Genomic DNA, 14,934 nt, shown 5'->3' with positions numbered 1-14,934 from the left:
TTCAAATGTCTTACACAACCAGTGGCGACTGGTCATTAGGGGCAGGTGGGGCACAGCCCCACCTAGTGTCAGCAGAAAGTATTAAAATAATGATTACAACAAAATACAAAAAATAAATTAAAAAATATATAAAATATATTTTAAGATCATGTTTAATCATCTGATTCGTCTGTACATTGCTGTTTTAGTATGTGTTCTTCTAATTAGTGTCTACAGTGTGTGCCTATTGAGCTGTTTAGAGCCATGTGGGACAAAACCTGATCCTGCCCCTCCCTCTGACTGTCTAAGTGAACGGTGACTGCAAAAACTACACTGCGCATGCTCAGAGTATTTTCCTATTTAATGTGTGTGGCAAAAAATAATGACCATAGGGGCAAAGTGCTGCCATCCCCACCATACGTCATCTCACATAATTCAGAGCTGATTGGCTGTAAGTACGTGTGCCGCGAAAAGTGTGGTGTGTGAAGAGGAGGAGAGAGAGCTGCAGTGAGGCGTCCTAAAACCAGGAAGTAAGCTGCGCATGGCTTCCCTCCACAAAAAAGCAACGAGATTTCTCCATAGGATTTTAGAAAATAGCTCAAAATAAGATCTGTGGGAAACGTAGCTAGATAAATGTACGTTTTGTTCAGCCGGATAATATCCACATGTCTACCCTACTTTTATCATTTTCGAATCAAAAATCTATTGATTAGATTAGATTTATGATAGACTTCTGAAACTACAAGAAGATAAGGAGGACTTTTACAAAAAAGTAATAGAGATTTTTGTCCAGAAGGATAGGCAAATGGACTTAATCTTCATGTCAAGGTAAGACTGCAATTTTATTGAAAATGGGATCTTACTAAGAGAGAACAATTCAATATTTAAATGATAAAATTAAAAAATGTTGGGTATCCTTCTGTTGAACTGTCTGTTTAAAAGTAATTGAAGCATCAGACAAAAAAAGCTCTTGAAAATAATATTATATTTTGATTTAATATATTTGTAAACCTGAAGAGTCAGTGCCAGTGCCTCACCAGCCATGAACCTCTCTGCAGAAGCTTATATATAGACATCTGAGTTTTTTGTGCCCCACCACTTTTGTACATATAGAAACGCCACTGTACACAACACATGTATCGAGACAATAAATGAACTGTTTATATAGTCGATCAACACTGTGTATGTTACTCATTACAGGATAATCACATGGCACTAAATCAGACCGGCTGTTCTCCTCTGTTTACATCCTGCTGGTTTAAATTATGTGTTCTATAGGCTCTGTGCACAAGATTGAGTTGAGTAGTGAGCCATTCGTTTTTTTTTCGTGGTGAGATGTCTGCTGAGAGGTCCTTGTATACCTCGCTGACTTTGAGGACATCTGGGTCTGGCAGCTCCCCCCGCACGGCGTTGTAAGGTGTACTCCTTTGAACACAGCTACATACAATTACTTAAGACAATATATATTACCTTACACCGTCAGCAACTTTAAACTGCTTTGGCATAGTGGAAATGAACACCATGTCACTCACTCTGCCTGGTTTCACACACTATTAATTACACAAAAGAATTGTCAATTTAATTGAAAAGGTCGTTGATGCAATATACTAAATCAGCTCTTGGCACAAAGGAAATACTCATTAAATCATGGATTGGCTGTGAACACATACGGTTCTATTGTATTGCATAGAAAGATGTGTTACTGTTGTGCTTGTAGTGGAAATACTGTTTGTAGTCGTAGATAGAAAAACAAAGATGGAAAACATTTCACCATACATTGTTTAGGAGTTGTATATGTATTGGGTGTTTATGGTTAATGTGGGAAATTAATAAGCAGAGCTGTTGCTGGTAAATTTGTGTGCCATCATAATAGTAATGTGTATACAGCGTTTCGTGAATATCTGGAAAACTATATGCGAGTAGTTTGGAGTCATTTGAGACATGTAAATCGTCAAAAATGATACATTTTCTGTTAGCTTACGTTCGCCCCGATTGAGCTAGCAACTATTTTATTCGCAATTTAACATGATATTGGATATGGGCTTAACTTGTCCAGGACTGGAATTTTCCCGATCTTTTCCCGAGGAGGTGTTTGCGAAAAAGCGCTTAAAATGCATGAATAACACAGATTTTTCAAAATGGCCGACTTTCTGGGGGGCGGGGCTAATGGAAGCTATTTTGAAATATGTCCGCAATTCCATCAGTAATGTCTGTGGCAAGATTGGGGTAGTTTGGAGAAACTATATGTGACTATCGCACAATAGGGGGCGCTACTGAGCTGGTGTACAAAAATGTACATTTTTTTTGTACAGTCTGGAAAAAGACGTGGGTTGTGACGTGTGTTCCAAGTTTTGCGTCCGAAAGTCATTTTAGCGATTTTGTGGCATTTAAATCGTCAAAATTGGTACATGTTCCGTTAGCTTACGAGCTCCCCGTTTGAGCAGTCAACTATTCATTCGCAATTTAGCATCAAATTGGATATGGGCTGATCTTGTCCTGGTTTGAAATGTTTCCGACCATTTTCCTAGGACAAGTATGCGAAAATGCGCTTAAAATGGACATATTTCAAAATGGCCGACTTCATGGGGGGCGGAGATAATGGAAGCCATTTTGAAATATGTCCGCATTTCCATGAGGAATCTCTGTGCCAAGTTTCGGGTAGTTCGAAGAAACTATATTTGACTACCGCACAATAGGGGGCGCTACTGAGACATATTTGCTAAAACGTCCGATTTTTTTCTACAGTCTGGAAAAGGTTGTGGGCTGTGACATGCGTTCCGAATTTAAAGGCCGTAACTCATTTTCTCCCCTACTTATGGCTCGGTACATTTTTTAACCCTTCGATTTCGAGAAAAAACTGAATAGGACACGCCCACATTTTTCATTGGTTGCGACCCTTTACATCTCAGTTTATACTCACCCTGCCAGTATGTCTATGACAATATATATTTTTTTAGTCCATCGGTTCTTGAGATATAAATTAGTTGTGTTTTTGGCGCCCCCTATTGTTCGAAATGAACATTGTTTGTTGTGCCTATTCCCCAAGACACACTGAACCTATCCACCGAAATCTGTGATATTTGGATACATTTTGGATGAATTGTGAGCATTTATGTGTAGGCCACACCCTTTTGCTAATACGTTTTGATTGATGTCGGCCACATTTTTCCACACCTCGTGCTCATTTTGTACGGTAATGTGTCTGCCCCTCCATTGATGCTGTGCACTTAGTTTGGTTTGGAAAATCAAGAAATTGGAATTTAAGTTAATATTTCAATGTTTTTCACATTATGCTAATTAAAAAAAAATCTAAGTAGGCGGAGCTTCGGGATATGAGAGGATAATATGTAGAGCTGCTCCACCCGGATAAGTGTGCAAAATTTCAGGTCCGTCAGACTTACGCTGCGACTTTGTACATTTTTCGAAACACTGAATTTACACAGGTGGCGCTAGAGAGCAAGTTGACATTTTTTCTCCCATCGAATCCAGAATGTTAACATTTTCACCGGTCCTGGCGGCGTTGCCAAATGTCGCTACATGAATAGTGTCGTAACCCCCTCAAAAACAGGTCGAAAGTGCAGAACCGGTAACAGAAGAATAATAATACTGACGATTTCAATAGGTCTTTGCACTACGTGCTCAGGCCCTAAATATAGAATAAAACCATACAATTGCATGCAATCACTACATATTATAAAACAAGACTAATGCATTTTCTACAAGGAAACATCTCAATCTAAATGCATGTCAACAAACACCAGACTTCAGAGAGAAAGCCCCGCCCCCCTCCATTAAATACTGTACACTAATGGTACCTTAACCTCGTCATTTCTCACACACTGAATACAACCAGCTTAGTGGGGACATTTCACACACCATGTTGTGGTCACTTTTGGGGACCAAGTGTCTCTAGTTTGTAATCCACTTAACACACACACAGTTTCTGCTCAAGATCTGATGTAAGGTGTGTTGTGGGGACGTCGTAGGTATCCCAGAAAAGTGTGATTTTTAATAAAAAAGGAATGACAGTTTAAAGCTCAAAGTGTGTCCTAAATATTATATTAATATTGGCCTTATAGAGGGTATTGAGAAAACTGCTTGGAAGTACTTATACACAATAGATTGTCATCATAATATACTTTCATCATCCATTTATCAGCTTGAAGAAGAACAGAGGCAACAACTAGGGATTCAGAAAGATGCTAAGTATAAAGCTAAGTGGTAAACATGGATGTACCTCTCTGTTGATGTCGGGTTTGTTTGATGGCACAGCATTCCTGGTGTCAGCGCTCTCGCTCTCAATGGGACCATCAGGGTTGGAGTCTCTTGTCACAGGCGCCTGAAAATATATCATCATAAAAGCATTTTAAAATAGAGAATACAACCATACAATTGCATGGAATCACTACATATTATAAAACAAGACTAATGCATTTTCTACAAGGAAACATCTCAATCTAAATGCATGTCAACAAACACCAGACTTCAGAGAGAAAGCCCCGCCCCCCTCCATTAAATACTGTACACTAATGGTACCTTAACCTCGTCATTTCTCACACACTGAATACAACCAGCTTAGTGGGGACATTTCACACACCATGTTGTGGTCACTTTTGGGGACCAAGTGTCTCTAGTTTGTAATCCACTTAACACACAGTTTCTGCTCAAGATCTGATGTAAGGTGTGTTGTGGCACTTGTGGGGACGTCGTAGGTATCCCAGAAAAGTCTGATTTTTAATCAAAAGGAAAGTCAGTTTAAAGCCCAAAGTTTGTCCTAAATATTATATTAACATTGGCCTTAGAGGGAATTGAGAAACCGCTTGGCAGTACTCAACACACAGTACTTAACACACAGTTTCTGCTCAATTTTGCACAGCATTTGTTTTATTCCTAATAAATACAACATGTACGTGTTAAATGATATTGATTAGATTATTTAAGATCATACATTAACATTAAGGTTTTTCTGAGACATTTTGCAACACTAGTTGTGTCACTTACTTGCACTCTCCATGGGCAGTCATCACCACCGTAGTCATATGTAATTTCCTCTCCTTTTGTTTATTTCGTCTATGGCAAACAAACATAAATGTGGCTTCCCATCCACATCGACTCTTTTCATTCTACAGTTGGGCCCAAGGTGGTCGTCGTTGACGAGCCGTCCAAATGACCCGTCTTCCCTTGAGGCATCAATACTTAAGCATAAAAATCAGAGGAAAGGGAACAAAAATGAACAGTCGTTCATTTGACTTCCTTTAAAAATGGTATGAGTTGAGATATATTTTAGCCTCTGATGCAGTTTCATCAATGTTAGTGCTGGATATAACTGTCAAATATCCAACTGATTAAAGCCTTATATACCATTCAGTGCAGTTTAGCATGGGTTTTAGTAATTGTGAAACTACAAATCTTACCTCCATGTCTTCCCTCGCCACTTAAAAGAAAAAAGGAATCCAGGACATGTCGGATGACAATCAGTGATAAGGTCCCCTCTGTACTCCAAAACAAAATCTCCTTTGGAAAACTGACCAAGGGCAATTATACCACGTCCTGCAAGACAATATATGACATTTTCAATGAAAGGGGCCATTAGAATGATGAGTCTGTGGACTATATGTAATTCCAAAATAAATGTGGAGATAAAAAGTGACCGACATTTACATGATTCGATTATTACGGTTACAAAACATCACAGCATTTGACTAGCAGCTACAGGTTAGTTTAGCCTGATCGATCCGATTCCATTCAGAAAGCATGCATTTTAAAAGGTTTTTTCGCCTGCCGTCTTGTCTGCAGACTAGTCAAAGCATTAATTCATGGTTTTTACTAACCGGTATCAGTATGTAGTTACTTCGGCATCACTTTGAAACATGTATTACAATTCAATCACGGTAACATGGAGATAAGCCCCTTAAAACCATGAATGCATTATTCATGTTTTTTTCGCATCGCTCTAATCGCTCGAGTTTCACTGTAGCTGTCAGCTGTGTTTACTCCTGTCATTCAAACAAGACACGAGACGAGGGGGCGTAGTTGTAGTTGGTATCTCCTACAACAACTACAACAAAATGAACATATTTGACCGTGATTTAATTGTAATACACGTTTCAAAATGATGCCGAAGTAACTACATACTGATACCGGTTAGTAAAAACCATGAATTAATGCTTTGACAAGTCTGCAGACAGAAGGCAGGCGAAAAACCTTTTAAAATGCGTGTTTTCTGAATGAAGATCGGATCGATCAGATTAAACTAACCTGTAGCGGCTCCGTCCAAACTCACACCAACATGATACAGACATAAATAAAGCAGCGACTGTATTCACCATGACATAGACAGTCTGTGGTTTGTACTTGTTTCACTTTTGTCCAGTTTCTGAACAGATATGAGGAGCTGTGAGCTCTGAGTGTGTGCTAACGGCTGATGTGTTGGGACATGTTGCGCTGTCTGGTGCTATGACGTTTTGTGAAATGCTGTAGCGTTTTGTGAAATGCTGTAGTGTTTTGTGAAATGCTGTAGTGTTTTGTGAAATGCTGTAATGTTTTGTGAATTGCTGTGGTGTCTTGAACTTCAGGGCCATAGTAGATTATGTTATAATGATGAACACCTTATGTAAAATCCTCTTACCTTTCACTGCATTGATGTATTTCACATCTAATTTATTGGTGTTATCAGTCTTTGATTGGATAGTCTTTTGGGCATCCTTAAGGGGACTGACCCGTGGTGGCATTTCCAACTGCAGAGAAAGGTAGCAAAAATTAGATGGCTTTTTTCTTTAATTCTTGTTCATCACTCCAAACTGTGCTAGCTGCTAAATCATATCACACACCTAAGCACCATGCAAATACACTTGAACAGCTAGCATATGCCCAGACTCTCTCACTACTTTACATCACAAACCATCACTTTAATTTTAGCATGATATTTGATCATTTGAATGAATCAAGCCTGAACCCTGAAGAAAATAAATCTGCTTGAGTAAATACGATTTGGAATCATAGTGTAGCATAGCATGCGTGGTGGGAGAGGGGCAGAGACATGTGCGTCAGTATTTTTGCTAGCAGTCTGAAGGCAGTTGTAAACCAAATTAATGAACTTTTATAGTCTGAATAATGAACTGTATTACACTGGCTAAATATATTGTTACTTACAATAAATATATAGAGCCATTCCTTTGGAAAACGTGATGAAAACCAGCGTGGACTTGAAATGCTAACTGTGACATGTCCACGTGTGGCATGGAACGCACCATATTAACGTTCACAACTTAATTTTAAATATAGTTTATAATTGATAAATAATGCCTGATATCATATGAAACTAGTATGAGACGTAAACATCGTAATTAAACGTCATACTTACTGAACACACAGCTCGCTCAACTCCTTTAAATGCAGTCTGTCCTCTTTAGCGCTTCAACTATCTGCACCTGGACGCAGCGTGCAGTCAAGCTAGGTGGGAGGAATCTGAGTTAACTTCCTGTGCACTTTCAAGTTAAAACCGGAAACCACATTTACACACAGGGACCTTTGCTTTTTTCAGTGTAAAATTGATACCAGGGTACAGACTAGGGGGCCTGCGAGTGTCGGTTGATATGTGAAGCTCATTAGCTAGTCAACATGTATCTAGCAAATGTTTAGCAAAATATTAGAAGTGAGGCTACTAGACTAACGTTAGGTCTACTGCAATAGCCTCACTTTTAATATTTTGCAAAATATTAGCTAACACTATTTGCAGTTGCTAGCAGCTTATTGGGATGTTATGCTAGATAGACAGGCATTTTTTTTTATATAATAAATTAAGCATTATTGTTAGCCTGCCTGCAACCCCACTTTTAACTCTCTGTCTCTCTCTAACTCATTGCAGATGGCTGCACTAAAGAAAAGGGCACAGAGAGTAAACCAGTTGTAAGATGTTTAAAAGTTCATTAAACATAATATATGCTTAAATGCATTTCAAAGAAGTTGTGTTGGAGTTTGTGTTATTCTACATTTTGACACCAAGAGTCCTTGCGCTGCAGCCAGAAAAAGTTGTCCGCACTCTCAGGGGAATATCTCCGCAACGGAGCGAGCTTAAATGTCACGTTAAAGAGCAACTTGCAGGTTTTTTTTTACTACATTTCTGCTTAACCTTGCCTTAAAATTACAATTAAAAAAGTTAATGCAGGATTTGATATGTTTTACAAGACATAAGGGCAGGAATTCAGAGGGAAGGGAGCCGTAGCTCTTCTACTAAAAACTGCTTTTGTTTTAACGTCAAACGCGTCATATAACGTCACATGGGGGAGCAACTTTCTCGGACTCCTTCTCTGCTCAATCCGCGGTAGTAGTTTGTAGTTGGTTTGAGCGGTTGTGATTTAGTGAGCTGGTATTTTTTCGGTAATTTTACATTGCATTTCACCATTTGTAATCATGGTGAGCTGAGTTTGTGCAGGTTGCCCACCTCACTATCCATTAGACCAATACTATTACCAGGTAGGTTCACACATACGAGGAATTTGACTTGATGTCGTGGTGCAGACATCAAATATAAAACAAAAATCTAATATAAACCTAAAAATCTTTAAGGACACTGTAATAAAATATAGTTAAATAGCAATAAAATAGAGCAGTAATTTACAGAGAAATAGATTGCAATTATAGAATGAATTATAGAATATAAACTATGAAATATGAAATAAGAATATGTGCAGTAAGCAGTATTTGAACATTGTGTGCATTCATGTAATGCATAGAGTCTGCATTGTGGCTGAGGTAAAGTGTCAGTGGGGGGGCCGGGTCTTGTTTAAGAGGCCGGTAGCGGAGGGGAAGAAACTGTTCAGGTGGCGAGAGGTTCTGGTCCTGATGTGGAGCGCAGCCTCCTGCCAGAGGGGAGAGGGATGAACAGCTTGTATCCAGGGTGGGAGGGGTCGGCCACTATCTTCCCTGCCGCCTCAGGGTTCTGGAGGCGTGCAGGTCGTGGAGGGATTGCAGATTGCAGCCGATCACCTTCTCTGCAGAGCGGATGATACGCTGAAGCCTGCTCTTTTCCTTGGCTGTGGCTGCAGCGTACCAGATGGGGATGGAAGAGGTGAGGATGGACTCCATGATGGAGGTGTAAGAGTTCACCATCATCGTCTTTGACAGCTTGAATTTCTTCAGCTGTCTCAGGAAGAACATCCTCTGCTGGGCTTTTTTGATGAGGGATGTTCTGCTCCCATTTGAGGTCTGATGATGGTGCCCAGGAAGCGGAAAGACTCCACAGCAGTTACTGGGAAGTCACACAGAGTGATGGGGGCGGGTTGGGCTGCGTTCTTCCTGAAGTCCATGACCATCTCCACTGTCTTGAGAGCATTGAGCTCCAGGTGGTTTTCCCCACACCAGGTCACCAGATGGTCCATCTCCCACCTGTAGGCAGACCCCCCCCCCCCCCCACCAGAGATGAGTCCGATGAGGGTGGTGTCGTCTGTGAACTTCAGGAGCTTGACAGACTGGTGACTGGAGGTGCAGCTGTTGGTATACAGGGAGAAGAGCAGAGGTGAAAGAACGCAGCATTGAGGGGAACCGGTGCTGATGGTCTAGGGGTCAGAGACGTGTTTCCCCAGCCTCACGTGCTGCTTCCTGTCAGACAGGAAGTCTGTGATCCACCTGTAGGTGGAGTTGGGCATGTGCAGCTGAGAGCTTTTCCTGCAGCAGAGCCGGGATGATGGTGTTGAAGGTGGAGCTGAAGACCACAAACAGGATCCTGGCGTAGGTTCCTGCTGTGTCCAGGTGCTGGAGGAGGAAGTGAAGGGATATGTTGACAGCGTCGTCCACAGATCTGTTAGCTCTGTAGGTGAACTGCAGGGGGTCCAGGAGGGGGTCTGTGATGGATTTTAGGTGGGACAGGACAAGGCGCTCAAAGGAATTCATAACCACAGAGGTTAGGGCGACGGGTCTGTAGTCGTTTAATCCTGTGATCCTTGTTTTCCTGGGAACCGGGATGATGGTGGAGGTTTTGAAGCATGATGGGACATGGCATGTCTCCAGTGAGCTGTTGAAGATGTCTGTAAACACCAGAGACAGCTGAGCTTCAGGGTGGAGGGGGAGACATTATCAGGGCCAGCCGCTTTTCTGCTAATGAGTTTTCTAAAAAGTCTGTTTACATCCCTTTCATTGATTGAGAGAGAATTTGATGTGTCGCGGGAGGTCAGTGGTGTGGAAGAGTGGGACACTGAGACCCCATTTACAAAGGAACGTTTGCGTTTATGCACCGTATGCGTTTTCAAAAAAGTATTCTGTTCACTTGCATTAACACTTGGTTAACTGCCGATAGGTGGAAGTCTAGTACAGAATATCTGCCACTGATCATCTTATTTGGTTGATCACCACTCTCACCACTGCAGGATTCTGTATTTCTGGTTGACGTACTGTTGACCGGCGTCTACATATACAGCTTGCCTTGTAGGCTGCACGCTTTACAGTATATGTGTATGGGAGGCTGTGGTGCAGTGGGATAGTGCGCTGATCTTCGGATCATGATTTGGGGATTGCCCACAGTATTGAATGCATGTAAGTTGCTTCAGATGAAAGCGTCTAATAAGTGACATGCAATGTAATATGGAATGTAAACAATACATTGTTTTCATTATAATACTGTCAGTACTGCACATCCCTCTGAATTCTGCACATTGCACATTGAAAATGCACATATTTTATTCCAATTATTCGATGTAAATATTTGTACCAAAAGTAAAAGTAGTCATTCAGAAACAGAATATTGCCAAGTAGGTTAACACAGACAAGGAATTTGTGTTGGTGTTATGGTGCATAAATACACAATTAATAACTATAATATATAATTTTGTCACGATTGTCATGTTATGTCACGTTTGTAGTTTTGTCTGTGTTGGTGTTTTTCTTGTCTTTGGGTTTCCTGTCTTATTGTGTAAAGTGTTCACCCCCGTTTCCTGCCTGTCTGCTTTCTGTCTGTTTCCCTCCCTGATTACCCGATTGTGTTCACCTGTTGTCCTTGTGTTTCTCCTCCCCTGCCCGGCTGTTTCTCGTTGTCGTGATTACCCCTCCCTGTATTTAGTCTTGTCTCTTTCTGTGTTCAGTGTTGGGTCATTGTTTGTTGGTGACTGAGTTCACCGGTGAGTGTTCCGTGTTTTGGCATTATCCTTGAAATAAAGGGTTTCTCAAAAGTTATCTGCATTTGGCTCCTGCTTCCTTCACTCGACCGTGACAAATTTGTTGCTAATACTTTTGTACTTTTACTTGAGCAACATTTGCAATGCAGTACTTTTACTTGTAACAGTATTTCTACACTCTGGTACTTCTACTTTTAGTACAATATTTTGAGTACTTCTTCCTCCTCTGGTAGCCATGCTAGGAGAGCTAAGCAGTTGAGCTAATCTAGTTAAACAATAACTTTTGCCAGGATAACCACTGTATCATGTGGAAGGTCTCATTGATAGTGGATTTCACTCTGCAGCACTTGTGGCGACGCAAACACTGACCCTTTTGCTTTGAGCCATTTGTGCCTTCCACATATGCTGCCAGTAAAATGCCTACACGGGAATGTCCAGATTATTGCCAAGAATGACATAAATGTACCCTCCCAATGGCTAAATGGCAGTCTTTAATATATATATATATATATATACACTTTATATGTATCATGAAGTCTATTTATTAATTCGATCGATTACAATATTGGAAATGCTTCTCATAGGGAAATACTGCTATTTGTGATTTGATTGAGACTAATTAATCACACATGTATTTGATAAAATACATTTTAATAGCTTGATAGTCCTAATAAATACACAAACTTAAACATAAGATATAAAGTACAATGGATTACTAAACTACAATGTGAATTAGTTACACTAGTAGTTATCTACTTGTTATTAAACAAACTATGACTATAACAAATAAATAAACAAGATAAGAATACTTACATTGCAGTTCGATTAGCTCCTTTTTTTATTTCTCAGCTCTTTAGCTCGACACATGCATTAAAACCACTTTAAAACAAAAAACGTCATATACTCCTACAATCCTTCCTATTGGGGACCAGGAAGTGGGTGGAGCTAACCATATATGGAATATGTGTGTGTGAGGAGCGGACCTGCAATTGCTTGGTCCATCCTCTTGAGGCTCCACTGAGCACATGTTCACACACACACACCCACTGAAAAACATGCTATTTGGGACAAAGCTAAAAACTTCACAGGCAGCTTTAGAATGAATCTTCCAATAATTTAAAATGGTTTCCCCTTTGGGGACCTACTTTTTTGTCCCCAAAGCGTCAGAGGTCCCCATGACGTGACTGTGTAAGCAGATTGATGTCCCCATAAAGTAATGTTTACCAGAACACACACACACACACACACACACACACACACACACACACACACACACACACACGCGCACGCACGCACACACACACACACACACACACACACACACACACACACACACACACACACCACACACACACACACACACACACACACACACACACACACACACACACACACACACACACTACATCTCTCTGTCTCTAATTTGTTCTAGGTAGATAATGGATTACATCATTGTTACTGATATCAGAACAAAAACACTAAAGTTGCTCAAAGGTCACTTGAGAGTGTAGACCTCTTCCAAGACCTTTTCAGTAAAAAATAATGTGTGCGCCAACATTTTTGGGGTTATTCCTTGGTCCTTGCTACACCCTGAAACTTATTTTAATGAAAATCTGGCTAGTAGTTTCTCCGTAATCCTGCTGATTTACAGAAAAATAAACCAACTAATTAAAAACATAACCTCCTTGTGGATTTATTAACACATTTTATCACCTCATATGCATATTTAGACTTAAAAATAAGAAAACACAAGGGGAAGTGTAGCATTAGGACGCAATTCAAAGGAAAGTTGCTCAAAATGAATATAAATTAAATGAAAGGTCAAGGAATATGTATTTTACTTCTACCATCCAGTTGCGTCTCAGCCAGTGGAGGCGACGCCCTGCACCGCAGAATAAGACCTTTCTTATTCGCTTGTTCAGGTGAAAAGTCTTCAACACTGTTTCTGGCCCCCTGGATTAAAGGGTTTCCATTGGAGAGCGGCCATTATGGTAGACCAGACAGTGACCTCTGGCTGTTACCAATTTGGAGGTTTAGCGGCCAATGCTTAAGATGTTTTTCACCTTTTCCTTTTTTATTATAAAGAGTGAATGTAGGCAGCTGTATTCATACGAATTGAAGGGAGGTAGAAACTAGGCCAGTGAACTCAGAAATAGTGCAGAAATAGAAGTCATACAATAGCGTATTGGTCGTATTTATAGGAGTAACAGTACATGAGAAGCACGGTTTAGACGTCTTTTCCCAGCATGCTTTGGTGCAGGTGAGAAGTCTCAGTACAACAAGAGGCAGCTGGACCATCTGCGATCATGAGTCATGTTTTCCAAAAGGACCAAATACAGCCTGGAGGAGGTTAGTAGGTTTATCCTAAAGTTGAAAAAAATAAAAGGTTAGAAGAAATGACGGGAATTCATTGTAAATAGTGCATCGTGGGAAAAATAACTCTTAATGGTCAGAATAATATCCTCCTCTTACAGCGGTAAAACACCTGGTAATAAGGAAGGGGCCGGCTGACTTTGGGGTCCAGTAAAAAGTTGATTGGCACCCACTCACACATAAAGAAGACATGAATTATGGGAAGTGTGGGTGTCTGGCAGGACATCTTGACATTTCTCCCCGTAAATATGAGATGAAATGTCAGTGACAGCTGGACCTGCTCCCTGCCGAGGAAGTCTGTCCTGATTTGCCTCTCCTGTGTCAAAGCCAACGCTTTTATTGTGGCTGATTAGGCCGACCCTTGCCCTTTTGCAAATGACAGTGCCAATGTTCTGTCATTTTATTTGAGAAGCTGTCATTCATTTTGCAGTAGTCTTTTTCTTTTTTTTACCACCTTTTGCCAGTTGCTCTACCTTGAGCAGCTGTTCCTCCATCTTTGTGTCCTCTTGTTAAGAGGGTGTGTTGAAGAGACACTCGCTCTGGGGGGAACTTTGGGAATCTCTTTGGGATTTTTGTACAAAAACCTACACTGTATAAAAATAATAATATATTTAATTTATATAGCGCTTCTCATCTGCCAAGTCAAATCTCGAAGTGCTTCACAACGAGGGATACTGATACACTTTGAGAGATTAAACAAATAATTGTAATAATAATAAGAAATCAAAATATAAAATAGAGTACAAAAATAAAAGTCGGAGACAGCGATAAAAATGGCAGTACTCCAGGTGTACCATGCTCAAAGTTGATTGGAATAACACACTACAGGAAGCTTATATAGGGCCCCTTTAATATCAATACGAAGCCTCGTGTCTGTTATATCTTCAACTGCAATTTAAGGAGATGAGAAAATATAATATTTAGTAAAGGTTACTGTACAAAAAAAACGATGTTTCTATCTACTTAAACCCCCATGTAACAGGAACAATTATATAGCTTTACTATATAAAGCTTTTTTAACCTATAAAATACTATTCTGGTCATTCATTGTTGGCACATCCTGTAAAGTGATTAAGTGACAGGAAGTGATTTATTCTCCATATGAGCGACTCTTCAGACAGTTTCTAATTAAGTAGCCAGTGGATTCCACAGTTTCTCCGTCACAAAGAATCAAAGCAAATTCCAGACACCACTTTATTTCCACAACAATAAGAGCCAAACATTCTTATTTTATGACCCATTTTATAACAAAGGCCCTCTCCCACCGCCCGACACATTTTTTATAAAAGCACAGCAAAGCATGACACATTTTCAAAGCATCCAACTACATGAGAACTCTCTCGTCTATAACTGGAATTGAAAAACATACTTAAAGAGACACTTTAATCCAAGAAGCTTTTATAGCTTTGTGAAAAAATGTTGGTAGAATTTCTGCACCACCTTGTGTTGAAAGAGCAGACTTCAAGTTGCACCC

At 40.2% G+C, this 14,934-nt stretch overlaps 1 long non-coding RNA gene across 1 annotated transcript; it reads right to left on the bottom strand.

Annotated features, from left to right (window-relative positions):
- Positions 1-4,228: 4,228 nt before the first annotated feature.
- Positions 4,229-5,518, bottom strand: LOC117439567 (uncharacterized). Its single transcript, XR_004551171.2, has 3 exons — positions 5,394-5,518; positions 4,981-5,174; positions 4,229-4,318 (listed from the first exon to the last, which is right to left on the bottom strand). It is a non-coding gene; the product is annotated as an uncharacterized lncRNA (long non-coding RNA).
- Between the last annotated feature and the right edge of the window lie 9,416 nt (positions 5,519-14,934).

The sequence above is a fragment of the Pseudochaenichthys georgianus genome, chromosome 24, assembly GCF_902827115.2.
Source record: "Pseudochaenichthys georgianus chromosome 24, fPseGeo1.2, whole genome shotgun sequence".
Lineage (NCBI taxonomy): Eukaryota > Metazoa > Chordata > Actinopteri > Perciformes > Channichthyidae > Pseudochaenichthys > Pseudochaenichthys georgianus.
This window is presented reverse-complemented; position numbering and strand designations above follow the sequence as displayed.